The 18,737-nt window shown below is 37.2% G+C and overlaps 1 protein-coding gene and 1 long non-coding RNA gene across 4 annotated transcripts in view; one reads left to right on the top strand and one right to left on the bottom strand.

Annotated features, from left to right (window-relative positions):
* PRR16 (proline rich 16) overlaps positions 1–18,737 on the bottom strand; it is a 144,558-nt gene that overhangs the window by 118,788 nt on the left and 7,033 nt on the right. The gene's annotated exons all lie outside the window — the stretch shown is intronic.
* On the top strand, positions 5,588–8,126 carry LOC135291519 (uncharacterized). The gene is made up of 3 exons (XR_010354335.1): positions 5,588–5,708; positions 5,839–5,949; positions 7,947–8,126. It is a non-coding gene; the product is annotated as an uncharacterized LOC135291519 (long non-coding RNA).

Genomic DNA, 18,737 nt, shown 5'->3' with positions numbered 1-18,737 from the left:
AGCAGGGTAAATACACACACAAACCTGAAGAAGCCTGGTGGCAAGATTCAGGTTGTCCCTGAAGCAAAAGGCTGCTGGTTTCACTTTTGCCTTTTCTTCCCAAACCAAAATATTTCCCATCTCAGAATTTTAAAAGGCCCAGAACATTTCATTTTCCTGCCCTCATCCCATCCCAGGCTCAGAATACCTCAATGCTTCAGATCTGCTCCCCTGAATGACATACTGTAGCATGCACTTGCTCAAAAGATAAACACATTAAATGAACAAAAAAATGGTGACTTGCTCAACAAAAAATACTTTGTACATACTTCTCAAGTGAGTGGCTCAGGGAGTCACACATAAAGGTTTATAATTACCATTTCTTTATATTTCTGAAATTTACACACTGTACTCTTTTGACTTTGCTTCTAGCTCTAAGTTCTTCTCACCTCTAGTGCTCCAGATACTGCTGTCTTACCATGCTGATGTTAGGGGACTCTAAAATCAGTCAATTATCAATCAAATTCACTCTCAGCCCCAAAATAATTTTAAAATCACTTTTTTTGGAAAGAAGTATGACAAAACTGATTTAATATTACTTCTGTTTCCTATAAGGTGTCAGTATTTTTCATATAAGGACTGAATTGGATGTTGTTCAGGCTGCTGCCTTTCACAGCTTAGCATTATCAGTCCTATTAAAATAGTAATTTTATACTAATAATGACAATCTTCTGTCTCTGGAGAATAGATAACATTTCAGGCAAGTCAGAATAAGCTTCATGCCCTAAGAAAGCCTCTTAGCTCCCAGCATAATGCCATCAGTTCAGTGCCAAGTGCCACATTCCAAAGTACAAGTGCCTTCTGCAAGGAAATCAGCAATGTCCCTCTGAAGCTGCAACAAAGCATTTGTCTAAACCTGCTTCTCCCCTACAGCAAGCTTTACCTGAATGTCCTCCTGAACATGAAACTGTAATAACACTGAAGATATCTAATTCACTGTGAATTAAAAGTCAAAGCCTTGTTAACATTTTAATTAAAAAAAATATATAATTGCATTAAATTTCAAGGAAGAAAACATTTATGGGAAAATTACCAAGGGGGCCATAACACTAATGCCATTGAAGGAGACAAGGGGAAAAATCTTGAATCAGAACAAAAAGAAACCTGCCAGGTATCTGCCCAGCAGGCTGAGCATACATCAACTTTGCATTATTCGGCTACTGACATAGCAGACTTTCCATTAGTCAGCAAAAGCAAAGATCTTAGAGCCTCCATATTGTTTTGAATTAGATAAACAATATCAACTGTAATTATGCAAAAAAGGGTAATAATTCACCTGAAATAACGCATGTCACTGATAAGACATGATTCCTTTTTTTTTTTATTATTATAAAAAGGGCATTCTTAAATTAAACAATTACAGCATTTACCTGTTCCAAGGTCACCAGTGGCACTTATAGTCTGGAACAATTTCATGTCTCCTAATTCTGACAACACAACTTGCCTTCAGTATCAGGGTGTGCTGTCAATCAGAGGCACCCCCTATTCAGGTGTACACTCGATTTAGCCTCTGTGCTGTGCCAGCTGCTGGCAGGTGAGCTGTAGGGTGGCCCCTGCAAGCAGAGACTGTGCCAGCACAGCCACTCCAGCCAGCTCCAACGGGCCCACCAGAGCGCACAGATGAACTTGGCAGCCGAGATCATGGAACCACCGATTGTCAAAAGACACCTTTAAAGGTCAGCTAGTCCAACTACCCTGAAATGATCAGACATATCTTCAGCTAGGACAGATTGCTCAGAGCCTCTTCATACCTGACCATGAATTTTTACAGAAATGAGGCATCTACCACCTCTCTGAAAAATTTGTCCAATTGTTTAACCATCTTTGTGTGAAAGACTCCTTCCTTACACCTAGCCAAAATTTACCTTCTTTAGTTTAAAACCATTACCCCTTATCCTATCACTACGGGTCCTGCTGAAAGGAGGTGTTCTGTGTGCTTAATCTGAGAATTCCCTACAGCCCATGACAAAGACTATGGTGAGGCAGCTGGAACCTGCAGCCCACAGAGGTGGAGCTGAGACCCATCTGCAGAAGGACCCCAGGTGGTAAAGCCCTGGAGGAACCTCAACGCACAGCAACCCCATGCCGGAGAAGGATCTCAGCAAGAGCTGCAGCCTAGAACCCACACAGGAACAGATTTTCTGGCAGGACCTGTGACCCATGGGGAACCCTTGCTGAAGCAGTCTGCTTCTGAAGGTCAGCATCCCATGATGATGACACAAGCAGGAGCAGGGGAAGTGCACAAGGAGACATGAGAAGGAACCACAAATTAGGAATTTACTACAACCCCATTACCAACCCCCCCAAACCACTTGTGGGGAGGATATAGAATAGCTGGGAATGAAGTTGAGTTTGGGAAGGGAGAGGTATGGGAGAGCTGGTTTAGGTTTTGCCCATGTTTTTGACAATCCTACTCTACATTTTTAATTGGAAACAAATGAAATTATTTTTCCAAGTCTGTTTTGATCTTGTCTGTGATGTTAATTGCTGAGTGACTTCCTCTTCCCATCTTGATCCACAAGCTTTTCCATCTTATTGTCGTGGTGAAGAGGGAGAGTGACAGAGCAGCTAACAGCCTCCCAAGGTCAGCCCATAAAGATTGTTTCCTTTCTCAGTCAAGTAAATTTACTCTCATCAGAACAATGCAAGAATAAAAAAAGAAATCCCCAGAAAATATTTTTTATAGCATTCTTAGCATTTTAACTTTTATAGAATAAATTATCGTGTTTTCAAAGGGAAAATATTTCACAAGGCCTGAAATAAAGTAATTTCAGTATTGCCTTAAAATTGAACTGCCATTTTAAAAAAATCTGATATCTTTACAGCCATTTTAATTCTCTTATCTCAAGCAAGGGCCAAAAAAGACTAAGTATACAATCTAAATCATCCAGACTGTTAAACAATCACTAGGGACAAACTATTTAGCACTTAATGAGATAAAATTAGGAAGACTAAATCTAATTAAGGGTCTTTTAAAGAACAGTTCACAAATGGCTGCCTTGTCACAAAATTTGTAGTTATCATCAAAACCAGAGAAACACAGATTTTGAATCATCAAAGAAGACTTCTGACTAAAAAATGATTTTACATTTTTAATTCCCTTCTCACAAAATTCACTGAAATTATAATTTAAAAAATGCAGCAGATTTCTACCTAATAAATTTACAACTGTAAAGAAAAGGAGAATGTAGTATCTACTAGCAGAAACACAGTCAATTCTAGCACTACTGTTAGGGTTTCTTTAGACTTGGCATCAGCAGTGTAGACTTTCCTGTGCTGGTAGGTTCTAATAAATTAGTCACAAATTTAGAAAACTATGTCAGTTATTGAAACATACTCCCTGTCCTTACTTTGATGCTAACCTATAGGCTTAAAATTCCATGTGTGACAAACTAGCATTTTACTACTGTAAAAAATACTTCCTTCTAAGAACTATAAGCTGGTTCATATCTTCATTGGAAATAAAAATGAACTGCCTTTGAATTCAGCTTCAAATTAATGACAAACTCATGTCTGAAACAATAATGGCTTTGGTACAGAATTAAGGCCCTTCTGCATGCCCAAAGTTTCTGAAAGTAGAAGGGAATCCTACTTCCAAAAACACATCACAAAGTCTGCTGTATGTTAATGGCAAATAAATGTCTAAAGCGTTACACAAGAAATACAGCAAATTTCCTCATGTACCCCCATTCCACACACAGACTGCAGGAAAAGTGGCAGAATAGTGGCATCAGCAGATCTGGTACTGTACAGAAGGATGGCTGTAATGAGGTTCCATGATTTGAGTGCCTGGAACTGAAAGGAGTGCCTTGGACTACATCCAACTGTGGGCACTGATCACACACTCAGGATTTTGTTCTGAGAAATAAACTTCTACATGTATCAGCATTCTGCAATATTCCATTAAGGAATTACAAGTTATGGGAAGACAGCTGCTAAGGATGATACCATTACTAGTTCCTGTGTTAGCCATTTAGCCCAACATCCAGATATTAATGAGAGTTTTGGATGAAGCTGCTACAAGATGTAGAGTGATTTGTAAGAAGTATCATTCTTCATCCTCTGTTTTACATGAATTCTTGTATCTGTCCATTTTGATAGGCATTCAGGCTTTCCTGCTCCATGTCTATGTCTGGCTGATCTTAGAAAATTAAGCTTTTTAGATTTACACGTCTTCCCAACAGTCCTGCACTGGCTATTCAAATCATGTCTTTGAACAATCTGTAGTTGTTTTTACCACTAGGAGATGAGGGAAGCAGTCAACTTAGTTACACCCAAAGCTATGGTAACTTCACACAGGTATTTCAGCTGCCCTCCATCTATTCCAGCCATTAAGAGTATCTCCTTTCCCTAGAAGCCAATTCTGTCCATGCTGCTCCTGATCCTTCCCTATGTTCATTTGACTCCGTCTATCTAAATAACTAACCTAAAAGACTAAAAAATACTTCAATACAAACTGATTACAATAGTGTCATTCTGACAAGAAGTTCTGAAAGTGAAACAAACTCTGTAACTTGCATTTTTTATTTTATTAAGTTTTAAGAGAATATACAACAATATGTTTCATCTTGATCAAAACCGTGAACAGCTGCAGTTTTAAAAGCCCTGAAATGTGCAAATGAATGCCATATAAAGTAGTGTAAGCAAGGCTTGTGATACTGACTATTCAATCACTAAGTTGTAAGGAAAGTGAAAAAAGATGGTTTGGGATGCAAAGGTGATTATAAAAGAAAGTGAGTTTTTTTGTTTCTTTTGATGAGGTTTTTTCATAATTATAAGCATAAAGAAAGGGAAAAGGAAGCAGTAGAGAACAATTAATGCAAATCAACTATCACTAGAAAAGAGTACACACTACATTACAAACACATCACCCTGATATACACACAAACACCAAGATCTCTTTAATGGGTCTCTAAGCAAACATTGCTTCAATCTTGCTAACATAAAAATTATTTTTGAAATTAAAACATAGGTTTCTTACTCTGTAATCATGATTTCATATCATGATACAATTTAAAATTTAAGGTGTATAGGTTGAAATTATTGCACATAAAATCATTATTATTAATACTTCACATATAAATACTGGCTCTCCTCTAATTCTTCTAGTTGGATAATTATTATGGTGAGAATAAAAAAGAAAAAAATTGTCCAAATTCTGGTAATCTTTCAAATAGTCAGACTTGTCAGAGGTGTATTTGGGAGCCAAATACAGGACAACTGTGTGAACACTGCATCAATCGTCACTGAGTGGATGGATTGGGACACCCTGTCCCTACTTGCCCAGAACCACCAAAAGACTCTTGCTTTTATATACACCTTTTATCTTAATAGTGTTCTGATAAAGTACTAGAATTTGACCAGTACAAACCTCAATATCCTTTTAAATTTGTGTTTATTTTAATCTCTTTAAAGGTTCCACCCTTCAAGAAACATCCTAAGGTTGAAGACCTGATCAGAGAATCAACTAGGCTGGAAAAGATCTCTGAGGGGTGTTTGGCCTGGAGAAAAGGAGACTCAGGGGAGACCTTACCACTTTTGACAACTACCTGAAAAGAGGCTGTAGCCAGATGGGCATTAGTCTCTTCTCCCAGGCAACCAGCTAGAGGACAAGGAGACACAGTCCTCAGGAAAGATTGAACATTAGGAAGAATTTCTTCACTGAAAGGGTGACTGAATGGACTGTCCAGGGAGGTGGTGAAATCACTGTCCCTGGCAGGTGTTTAAGAAGAACCTGGATGTAGCACTCAGTGGCCTACTTGTAGGTCATGGTTTGAACTCAGACATCTTTTCCCTCAGGTGCTCCTTATTGGACTTGTGGTCCATCCTTCCCCAGCTTCTCTGGACAAGATCCAACACCTCAATATGCTTCCTGAATCAAGAGTCCCAAAACTGGATACAGCACTTGAGGTAGGGCCTTGTCAGCACTGAGTATGAGGGAAGAATGGTTTCCCTGCCCCTGCTGGCCACACTATTGCTGATACAGGCCAGCTTGCCACTGGCCTTGTTGCCACCTGGGCACACTGCTGGCTCATGACCAGTCAGGATAATCAGGGCCCACAAGTCCCCTTCTGCCTGGCTGCTGCCCAGCTGCTCTCTCCCCAGCCAGCAGCCCTGGAGTCATCACTCGGTCTCGTAGAAGCTCATGTTGTCGGACTGAGCCCAATGACCCAGCCTGTCCAGGTCCCTCTGCAGGACCCTCCCATGTTGTTATCTTATTGCAAAAGCTACATAACTTCTAGGTGATTTCTCACAAGCAGCTCCTCACAGCACAGCCAACAAACTCCATCTAACTTCTCAACCAGCCAACCTACTCTTTTACAATACCCATCCTAATTGGATCTAGCTGTGGCCTATTAAGGGCAGGCCTGTTCCTAATTCAGCTGTAACTCCTCAGGGGTGAGATTACCTTCATCACTATCTCTATTCTCCTACATTCCATCCATCCACACTCCTACGCTGCAATAGATCAACACTTTCCTCCAGCCTGGTGTCATCTGCAAAGCTGCTGATGGTGGGCTCAATCCCCTCATCTAGATCAGCAATAAAGATACTAAGCAGGACTGGGCCCAATATGGATACTTTATGCATGAGGAATACTGAAGCCACACTGGGGTTTTGCAGCCAAAAATGTTTAGCCTCTTTACCACAAAAAAGGCATGACATATTGGTTTATGAAAACTATGAAATATGAATACTACAACAAAATCCCAGTGACAAACTCCTGACAGAAGGATGACCAATAATACCAATACTGTTGCAGTCCAACTGCAATCACACATTCACCTTTTGAAATGGTTTAATGCTTAGCATCTTGTGTGTATCTTGTATTTCTCAGACCATTCATCCAACAATTTATTCTTCTTATTTTGAACACAACATCAATACATAAGGAGAGAATGAGCCATAGAAAGTTAACATACACCGGAAAATTCAGCACATTAAATCCTAGCACTCTATATTTATTCCTCATGGTTGTGGAGCTTTGCTTCAGAAGCTCTGTTTACAGTGGAAAGACCCTACAGATGCAGCTGTTATGTAATGCACTGTGTGAATATGCTATGCATCTGAACAAGACAAAGCAACGTCTTTATGTGTTATTTGTACAAACTGTCTGTTTGAAGAGTTTGAATCCATTCTGATAGGGAGGAGAATGTTCAAAATTGTATCGTTTAAAAGGCAGACAGGGATGGTATAAAGCTATAGAACACAATCTTGTACGTGCTGTAATGCTACTATTTATCTGCAAGACAGATCTGATGGATGCTGTAAGAGCAAAGTTTCAAGCTCCTGGAAGGAAAAAAATTACAATAATTATCCATAAAAGCTTAGTGGGAAATTTTCTTCCATTGGTTCTATTAAAAAGTAATTAGTGCCTGTACAACTGCCAAAAAATTGGCAATTAACATTGCTACATAGGAGAACACTGGCACTTAATCTGGTTAGTGTTCTCAGAGAAACCTCTAATGTACTAATGCTATCTGTCTATCCATCTATCTTAGGCACTTACATGGCTCCTATTACTATAATATATAGGCATTTAACAATCTTCACCGCAGTTATTTTTACAACACCCTGGTGAGGTCATGAAATACAGTGAAACCAAGCGCACAGATGCAGAGCTGAGTTTAGGCTATAATGTTGCACAGCATTTAATTTACAAAATCCTTTTTCAGGAGGTATTTCCAGGTGCACTATTCTTGTAATAAAACACAAAACTCGGTCAACCAAGGAAAAATTATTAACTTAAGAGTTTAGTTTCAAATTTAAAACCACATTTAGATAGTAAAATTGTTTTCAACAGAATTTATTGAAGATCATGTTTAGAGCCAGAGCAGGGCCTTGTCTTGTATGTTCACTATAACAATTCCTATTTCCCACTGAATTTATAACTAATACTTTTTCAGCTAATGAAACTGCAAAGATGGTCTTCCTAGCATCTGAACAGATGCACATGCAATGGGAGGACATCAACAGTCAAGCAAGAAAGTTGAAAAATGTGCTCTAAATGTGCCAGACCTTGAACAGTGTCATAGTGATTATGCAGAAAGGTTACTAAAGGATCCAGTTTGAAAGAAATGTTTAAAAGAAACCAAACAAGTATGACAGTGTACTTGTACATGTATGTATACAAAGAAAAGCCAGCAGTACACACATATCAAAGCTGTGCTAAACTCTGTTTTGCATAAAAACCATAACCTAAAAACACAAAAGCTATATAAAAGTCAACACAATAACAATATAATCTGTTTCTCAGTTTCAACTACTGACTTAGGCATAATTTTAGCTATATGTAAGCTAGCAATTTGTCACCTCTATATATAACACAAACTTAGGGGGAAAACCCTCCTTTTCTCTTATTTCCAAGCTGTGAAGAGGCTTGCAACATATGTGAAACAAAATAACACATCACTGACTTCTGGCCTATACTGCAACACAATTCAGGACTGAAAACCAGTTTGGAGCAATAGGTAAACAGTGTCTTTCCTCATAGCATATTACACCAGCAGCTTCACTGCCTTTATAAAAATAAATAAAATGTTAATATTATTCAGTGAAAGAAATAAGGGACTACCAGAGATAAAAATCTTCATTTTTGGTGTCCTTTTACTACATAAAAAGTACACTGCATGGAAACCAAATGTATCATGGAAATAACATAGAGTATGTTACATAGTTCACCTATAGAAAGTTTTTCCTTTTTCCAATATGCTTAGTTTTTCTAACAATTTCAATTTAAATTTTAAAAAGCATCTACCCTAGCTCCTTGATGGCTTTGCTTAATTAAAATGACAATAAAAGAGTGTAACCAGTCAGTTCTCACAACACATGCTATAATGAAGCACAAGCAAATAGCACTTTTTTTAAAAACTTTTCTTCTGAAAGGGACCAATATCATCCATAAGGAAGGGATAAAATATTCTCTTTGAGTGTCATAGCATGATTGAAGGTGATTACTGATCTAGTTAGCAAGGTAAAATCAGAGCACATTTTGTCAAGAGCATAATACATTTTTTATAAAAATATTTTATATTATATTTGAGAAATAAGATAAAACAGGACTGAAATTTAAACAAGCAGATTTATATAATTTAGACTATAGAGAAAAAATTATATACCAGCAGGACAAAATGTTGATTTAGTAAAACTATGCAATTCAGATCATTTAAAAGTAATATTTGCAGTTACTTTATTCAACTATAGTTGAATATACTGCCATAGCCTGATTAGACTCCTCAGGTTCTGAAATACTTTAAAAATAGCTACCTGCTTATACCTGATGCCTTTGAAATCAGTGAACATTACATGAGCACTACAAGATCCTTCTCTGAAAAAGGTTCTGAGAACACAGAATAATGAAAAGACAATCACAGAATATCAGAATGGTTTGGGTTGGAAGGGACTTTAAAGGTTATCTAAGTCCCCCCCTACCCCCACCATAGGCAGGGCATCTTCCATTACACCAGATTGTTTGAACAGAAAGGTGAAATCTCCTCCTGAAAATACAGTTGGCTTTTTGGTGGTACTGTCTCCTCTCGTGCATACTTATTTCAACAATGCTTGAGCTGAAAGCAGTTAACAGATAGCAGACAAACTATTACACCTCTTCACAGCCTCATTTCAGTCAGGGATTTGGTTTTACATGTTGGTTTCCATTATGTATGTTTCAGTTTTCCTGGACCACTCAATTAGTAAAATTTGGCATGTCTTTAGTGTCCTTTCTACTGGAGTCTAAACATTAATACTGGGGCATAAATTCAGATAAACAAAATTGCCCCTAGAATTTTAGCTGGAGCTCCTGGCACATGTACTTGTGGTCCAGACTTAGGACTTTCAACTCAGACCAATGTGACTAAACACCAAAAGTCAAGCTGGCCTGAGACTAAAGCAATATCTTTTCATAAGAGAGCTCTGAATTATAGTTTTGGAAGATACAAAAGCAAAAGAGACTTTAAAAATCTGTAAAAGGTAGCAGGGATCCAGTAGCAGGATCCAGTAGCCAATTCAATAAACTTCAAAAATACATTGATCCTACCCCTGCCTCTGTCACACAGTCTAGGGGTACCATAGGATATAACTGACATCAAAATTGTACCTATCTTGCAGATGTGTGTTTCTTATTTTCTGATTTGTCAATGATAACCTATTTCAGCTGAAGTAAGGAGATCCTTAAAGTCCTTAATACACAGAAAAATAAGGTGTTTACTGATTTATATTTGCCACCCTCCAGTCTTATATCTGTGAAGATAAAACCCCCTCACCTCATAAATGTATTATGAAAATAAACTCATTAAACATTTATGAGAGTTTCTAGCACCACAGTGATATTTGTCACAGAAAAGGCCAATAGAGGATTAATTCTTCATTCAGAAAAGCCCTGAACGTCATGCTATGTATAAGGCAGGGCTATCACACCAAATAATTATAGGGGCATAGTATCACACTGCTAATCACTAGGCACAAACCATCACAAAATACACTGAGTAAGGCAGTCTTACATAAAACAGCTATGGGAATGCAACTGAAAAAATCCATCAAAACCAATTAAGAATTAGGGTTTTTTTAAGAATACATAACCTAAGTTGATGTTGCATCTCCTAGTTTAAAATGCAAACTAAAATAGAGAAAAAGACCAACTCCATCATTTGATACTATGCTGATAGCTGTGTCATGCAGATCACCATAAGACCACTGGTACACAATGAAACAAAAGAACTGACACTCATGATATGAGGGATCTGAAAGACTGAGGCCCCTTTTACTAGAGGGTTTCACTCACAGGTCAAGGTCTGAGAAAATCTAGGATACTAGGAGCCTTTAATTCAGCACTCTGAAGAAAAGGGACTTTAGTACATTGATTCCACTCAAAACTCTCAAATTTCCAGTCAGACTTCTCTTCTTCCTAGAACTATCTAACATGCACACCTCTGGTCACCACTTTACTGTTGTATTGGTGTCTCATTTACAGTCATTTTTCCACCCCTCTATGACAACCTTTCCTTATGCAAAGGCAAACTGTACCTGCAAATTAGGTGCATAACAAAATTAAGCCCAGTTTATCCTCAGTGTTCTCCTTTCATTGGAGGTATACATCTCTCCACCAACTTAGCCTAGCACAGTAGCATGGCTTACTCAGGAGAGGAGGGGACAAAAAGGAATCTTGTTACAGCAGCTCAGAGGGAACATTTACATCCCCTGGTCATGTCAGACGGCTTCTGTGATCAAAAAACTACACTCTAGCAAAGGCTAGACTTCTTTGCTAGAGTACAGAAAGGAAGCAGCAGGGGGCTGGGGGTGGGGGGAAAGCTTTCAAGCATGAAGATGACAAGAATGATCAAAACTATGATGTTTTCCCAGGTTTATTGCTCTGAAGAAGATCAGCTACTTAGTCTAAAAGAAAGGGGATTTTTTTAAAAAAAATAATAACAGCAAGATACAGAACTCAGCAATGAAAAATTCTGTCTGAACTATTTGACCTTAACAAAATAATTGAAGGTGGTATTTTATAATGGAAAGCATCTGGCAGCTAGTGATGTGTTACACTTTCTACAACACTGTATTTGTCTTCAAAGCAAAAATAAATTAACAAAACCAAGTAAACTCTCCAGAATGGCATTTTGTGCATTTGTAAAAGTACCCAGCCATTCTGGACAGTGCCCCTTTGACACGAACATATAGTGTTCTACAGCAAATTGGTCCTTCTGATAGAGTAGGTTTGTGCCAACATACAAAGACAAATTCTTAATGTCACTTCCTCACAGAAGGACACCACTTAAATTGCTGTATTCAACTACTACTACTCTTACTTTTAATGGAGTATGCCTGTATATGCCTGAAATAAAGGCCAGAAGTCCGGAGACAGTGGAAATGGGGAAAAATTATTAGATAGGAAACTAGTCCCAACAGGGCTCAGTGACCATGGTTTCACACTAAATGAAACCTAACCCTCCAGGAAGACAGGGAACCTTGTGAAAATGAACTGTCCTGATGAGAGTATTAAGGTGTTGCCACAAAACACAACAAGGCAGGACACCAAATGTTTAGAACAATTACTTTATCTTAGAGTAAGGACAGAATTTAGGTCTTGTAAGTAGCATTTGTTTATTCTAAGATAGAGGGAGAAGAGAAAAAGGCATTTTGAAATATACTTTTGGAAAATAATCATGATATGAAAAAATAGAGAAAATTCAGAACCACAATATATGCTTTCTTAATGATGCAATATGCCAGAAAACGTGACGTTTGAATATCCAAAAATTAAAATATTGACAAAAGAATCCCAAAAGAAATAGAAACATAGGCCTATAAATAATAGTAGACAACTACCAATGTGGAAAAAAAGTGGGCATATTCCTTCATGAAAATAAGAATGGTAATTCATGATTATGGAGACAAAGTTTTTACAGGAAGTAGGAAAAAAATAAGAATAGCAAGGATAACAACTAGCGAGGATAAACTTCAGTGAAAATCCTTCTGAGGTTGTGCTCCTGACATTTCAGATTTCCTTACCAGATCATACAAACACTGCTCACATCATGTAGACCAACAACAGTTTCCTTTACTTTTTTCTTGCCTTTTTCATCTCACCTCCTTGCAAGCTCAACTTCTCTAATATATATTGCTGGAACAGTAACTTAATAACACTACAGTATTGTAATCATTGTTTCATAGAAATGCTTGGTAATTAGAAGTCTTTGAACCTAGTCCACAGAATCTTCTTCATTGTCCAGTAAAGTACTCATTCACTGGTACTGGCATTTCCCAACTCCAGGTACATCCATTAACACCTGCAACATTTCAACTGCTAATAGCAGCACACAAGTATTCCTGAGGTGAAAGCAGACAAATCCTTCTCAAATCCTGCTTCAATAAAAGATTATACACACACAGACCACTTCAGACCCTGTAAAAAAAGTAAGCATAGAAACCCTGGCATATAATAACAGTAGATTAACACACTTAGATGGAAATAAAGAACTAATTTCAAAGCCTTAAGCATAAAGAGGTCTTGCATTTAAAAAATACAGATGTTGACAGAAGTCCCATCACTGAGCCCTGGGGAACTCCACTGTTGATGGGCCACCAGTAATTCCATTCACCACCTCTCCCGGGGCCCATGCAGCCAGTTTTTTACCCATCAATTAGTACACTCACTGCAGAGTCAGAGAAGCCAGTTTTTCCATGAAAATCCTGTGGGTGACAGCATCAAAGGCTTTACTAAGTCTAGGTAGAAGGAGATGCTGAACAGAGATGCTTTTCTACGGCTTTAGAGAATGCCCTGTCCTTAATTTTGTCTGCTCTCATCTTTAATGGATAAAAACTCATATTTCTTCATATTGCAAAGCATCAAAATTTTGTAAAATTTAATTATGCACTGCCTGAAAAGAGAAGTCCAGATAGATTGCTGATCACTTTATAGTTAATTTGTTTTCTAGATATGCAACAAGCAGTAGACTTGGGTCATGAAGAAACAGTAAGAGAACTCTTTAACCAGACTTTGGCTGAAGTCGTACACTATTTTTATTAATTACCGTATCACAAAAGTTGCAAATGCTCTCAGCAAATTTGCTGATTTGGGAGAGCTAATAGACAATACACAAGGCATGAGGTAAATCTCTCAGATACTTAGAAGTGAGAAAAAATTCCCCTTGTAAATTATCATAACCACGAGGAGAAACAAAATATCTTTGTGCTACAGACTGGAAGTCAAGAAATTCATAGAGCTCTTTGCAGAGGGCTCATCATGGAATGACTGACTGCCAGAGGGTAATTTCTCACCAAATAGAAATGAAACTTCAGAATCTAGCAAAGCACAGTTCTGGCAAAGTTCTGATTAGATCTCACCTACAGTATTGTACACATTCCTGTGAAGAACAACTCAAGTAAAACAGAGCTGGAAAAGCTCTTTTTCATCAAGTGGAAAGAGTCTACCAAGGAAATAAAAAAAAAAAAAAAAAAAAAAAACTTCTTTACTAATGTACCAACATACACGAACAACTACATGAAGAAATATTCAAGAGCTACCAGAGCTGAGTGGCAACATTAGCAAAAAGAAACTGCAGCAATCTTGGTATTGTTATTTGTCATAATTTGTTTGTTCATCCAATGGAATTATTGGCCTAGATTAAACAGTTTACAGCCACAAAAACATAGTACTAAACTTCCTGTCTGCATTAAATGGCAATCTGCAGTAAGAAGCATGTGAAGTCTCATAAAATACCTCCTCCAATGGAAGAAAACCTTAAAGACATACACACCTGCTAGACCACTACACCAGGAGAAAGCAAAATGCTGATGTCTTGTCTCCTAGCCACACAAGCTACCAGTTTAATAGTATATTCTTCAAGGAAAAATTCTATAGAAGTGTTGTGTGTCTATAGTTACTGTACAATAACCAAGGAAACAATTTAATCTGATCAAAATAGACATTCCATATTATAAAATCCACTTGATCAAGATTTAATTGTAGTGTACCAGCATTTATGTAACAGATAACTTTGTTTCACTAAGTACAAGAAATCATGCATTTAAGGAAGACATCGTATCTGTAATTCAGAGTGACAAAAATGATGTCTCATTCTTGATTAGTAAATTAAACTGAGAAATAATAGATGAACATGGCAGAAGTACTCTGCCTGTACAAAACAAGTTGTTATTAAAAGAAAGCTTGATTTTTAGAAAGGATCAACAATGTTCCAAATTCCCTCTGGGCCTTGCCATTCTTCCAAAAGATTGTGATAAAAAAACCAAAAGCCATTTGAAAAGCTGTCACACAACACCAGAGCGTCACTCCTAAAACATGAGATGTCACTGTCAGAATCCGTGAAACCTAAACAAAAGCCCATTTCACATTTAGCAATATTCACAAGACCTAAAAGATTTTCCTTTCTTCATAACTACATTTGACTCCATAATACGAAGAATCACATCAAGTTTACTTACATATTCCCAAAGAAAGAATAAATCCAGAGGGTTATTCATTGAATTTTTATCTTAGTACCCTGTTTTATGCCCCTGATTGATTAATATCTGTTAAACATACAAATTTAGAAACATTTTCTATTCAAAGCCAGCTATAAACTTTTAGAAGACTACCACATTATGGGAAAAATAACTAGGTAAATTAAATATTCTGTTGAAATTATCATAAAGTAGCTTCTGTTCCTAAGATGATGTACACTGAATAAACTCTGACTTTAATAGAGCTGATGTATTTCTTTTTAATTCGTTAGAAACTTGAAGTAGATATTCATGATGCCTGCCAAGTGCTCATCTCCTAGAAATAGTACACAGCTGTCATTCATTGAAATACACTCTCTTTTCTTCTATGAGGATCATACCTCTTGTAACCCTTGCAAAACCTCTTGCAATCTTGCCATAAACACTCAGAAAAGATTCATTATTGAACAGAAAGTTTCAAAACTATCTTTAAGAACTTTTAAAATGTAGAAGATACTTTTAGATTTTTTTAAATAGCATTTCCTAAGTTACCTGATATTAAATGTAAAACTTCTATGTACGTATAGCTTTAATCAATCTTAGACTGCAATTCTTTTGTATGACATGAATTTCAGGCTTAAATAAAAGAATGGGAACTTTATCATTGCAATTAACACACATTACTGGGGTTCTGATTTCTCCTAAAATTAGGTTTGTGAATTCAAGGCATCAACTTTGCATACAAACATATACATCAAATGTCTGGAATGACTGGCACTGTTTAAGGATAACAGCCAAGTTAATACAAGATGGCACAGCTCTAGCAAAATCAAAGCTGTATCAGATCAGAAAACATTCTGCTTGCTAAGATTTAAGACATCTAGCAAAATAAATGTTTGTATATGATTTAAGTCCTTACAATTCAAGCATTATTTTTTTCTTTAGTAGAAATAATCTGCTCTGATGAACTTACCTCATCTAAGCATCTCTTCAATCATCAGCAAACACATGTAGAGAACAAAGTACAGTTTAGTTGGTAACTGAAAATTATTTATTTAATGGACAGTTATGTAGTATTTTGAGAAAAGATCAAGCAAACTTTGGAAAACAATGTTAACCTAATCTATCAAGGGTGGCTTTTGCTGCTGTAATAATAACCAGTTAACTTGAATTCAAACAACAGCTTTCACTTTCACATTAGATTAGAAACATTTTCATATTAGATTAGAAACTGAGCTAAAAACAATTACTAACAATGAGCCTACACATAAGAATCTCCTAGTAGCATGTAGAAGATGCGAGAGGAGAACAAGTGAGATTCTAAGATAAATGTCAGAGTCACCTGAAAATTTCAGGACTATCTTGAAACTCTTTTGTGCATCAACTTTCAAGAGGGGAGAGAAAAGCAGTCTAATGTTTAAGAACACAGACGACATCTGACAACTCCTAGAAGTGAGGTAAATAAAGTTACACCAATACCTGAACCAGTTATGAGGGAGAAAGGAAAAGGCCTAGGAAAAGAAAACAAAGAGCCTCAGAGGAATGGAAGGATTACTATGAGATTAGTAGAGTGAAAATGAAAGTGAAAATTAAGCAGACAGGCAAAATTAATCTGAATTGTTCACAAAGTTACCCTGATTCATTACATTGCATTTGCCTGGACAATTTCATTTGAAGGTGAGGAAAAGCATACATCACAGTTTAGTGTAGAGATGTTATGAATAGTAGCATTCCTGTAAAAGCAGAAGGGGCTGCAGCCCTCCCTGACGTGACACAAAGACTCCAGTGGCAGCCCTCTCAAACACCAGCTCCAAGCCCTTGGTGTATGCACCTGCTTTATTCATATTGGGAGCGATACTGCAAATCTGTTGTTTACTATTCTGTCTGAAATTTAATAAGATCTGTTCTCAGATCACAGGCAGTGAGAAGTACACAACCACTTATTACTGCAACTTTGATGAAAAAGTACACTATATATTCTCCTACTAATTTTAAAATTTCAGCTAAAGAAATACTTATTGGCAGAAGCAAATATTTGTGGCCTAGCATTTTTACTAAATATGTATACCTGATTTTTTGAATCTAAGTCTGAAATATTGTATGCAGGTCCAGGCTCCCAAGCACAGACAGATCAGAACACACTGGAGCTAGTGCAGAAAAGGGGTTGGAAGGGGCTGGAGCGCACGTTACACACTTGATTAGAAAGAATAAAGGTGAAAACAAGGGGCACAATTACAAATACAGGAAATTCAACCTAATTACAAGACCAAAAACAAGGTGATTCAACACTGAAATAGGTAGTCCAAAAAGGTTATGGAGCCACCATCCTTGAAGATATTCAAGAACAAGATCCTAAGCAACCTGCTCTAGTTGACTCTTGAATGGAAAATTTCCACGATTTCTAGGAGGCCCTTTGAATCTCAACCAGTCTGCAGCTCTGTATTAAGAAATAAAATATCTGTTCCAACTTTTTCTCGCACAAGTCTGAACTTTCAGTCATTTATTTAGCTGAAAATCTCAATGAAAAAGCATAGAAAGAAAGAATTTCACTTTGTTTCATTACATTGAAGTGAAAAAAACCAAACAAAAACATACTGACCTTGATACTTCATATTTTCACATATAGTTTTATACAGAAAGGACACATGGATAAGAACCAATACATTATAATGGAGAAGCAAGTCCAAACAATTTCTTAATGCTTTCACTTTGTTAAGTTTATAGACTCTACATCTTTTAGGCCACATAAGCTGCCTGCTTTAACACATTCCAGTGTTAAAGCAGGCGGTGCTTTCCAGTGACATTTCCAGTAAAGTATGAAATGTCAGTAGATACCAAAATTTTGGTATACTTATCTCATGTTTTGCACCTGAACGAAAAACTCAAATCAAGTTTTTGGTATCCATAGAAGTCTAGGAACCTGCCGCAGCTCATCTCACCTAATAAACTTAATAAATACATAATAAACTTCTCACATTATTTTCCTAGGTGTTAAGTTTAATGTTCTTCTCCTACCTACAAGGCAAATGATTGCACCGCAAGTAAGGATGTCTTACTCTGATTCTACCTTGAAGCTCTTCAGTCAAAGAACTGAAGTCAAAGACCATAACAAACAGAACATAATACCACCATAGGCGCAACACTAGAATAATGACTGTGGATTCATCCAAAAAAAAAAAAAAGGGGAAAAAATTGTAAGTGTTTTAAAACTACAGGATTTTTCACATTACTTAGAAATAATCTTCAATGAAATCTGGAAATGGTTCAACATCAGTGCTCTCAGTCTTCATAATGCAATGTGGCACATGCTGCATGAAACAACGGATGGGTTCGTTAACCTTTCAAGACACATGAACACACTACAGAAGCAACAACTGATGGTACTACTGCTATTCAGAGGCAATTGCTCCTCACTGCCTCCCATCAGCTGCACTGCAACAATTCCAAACTAAAAGCCCTGTCACTCTACTCATCCAATACACACAACCCGACAGATGGAAGCTGTAGTGAGAGATCTGCTGGACGATTTTCTCAGCCTTTCCACAGGGTCTGCTTTTCTTCTTTCCCTGGGTACAGTAATAAATGGCACTTTGAAGCACTGCAGGTCACAGCACCAAGAATGACCAGTCAATTTTGTGTAGAGATGGACAGGAGCTGTAATTAGGAGGTACGTATAGGCTGTAGTCCTTTATCACACATTCATACCTAAATAAGAGGTAGCATTTTTCTCACCAAGAAAACAATTTACATTAACTGCA

Source organism: Passer domesticus, chromosome Z (assembly GCF_036417665.1).
Source record: "Passer domesticus isolate bPasDom1 chromosome Z, bPasDom1.hap1, whole genome shotgun sequence".
Taxonomy (NCBI): Eukaryota; Metazoa; Chordata; class Aves; order Passeriformes; family Passeridae; genus Passer; species Passer domesticus.
The sequence above is the reverse complement of the archived record's forward strand: the minus strand, read 5'-3'. Positions and strand labels throughout refer to the sequence as shown.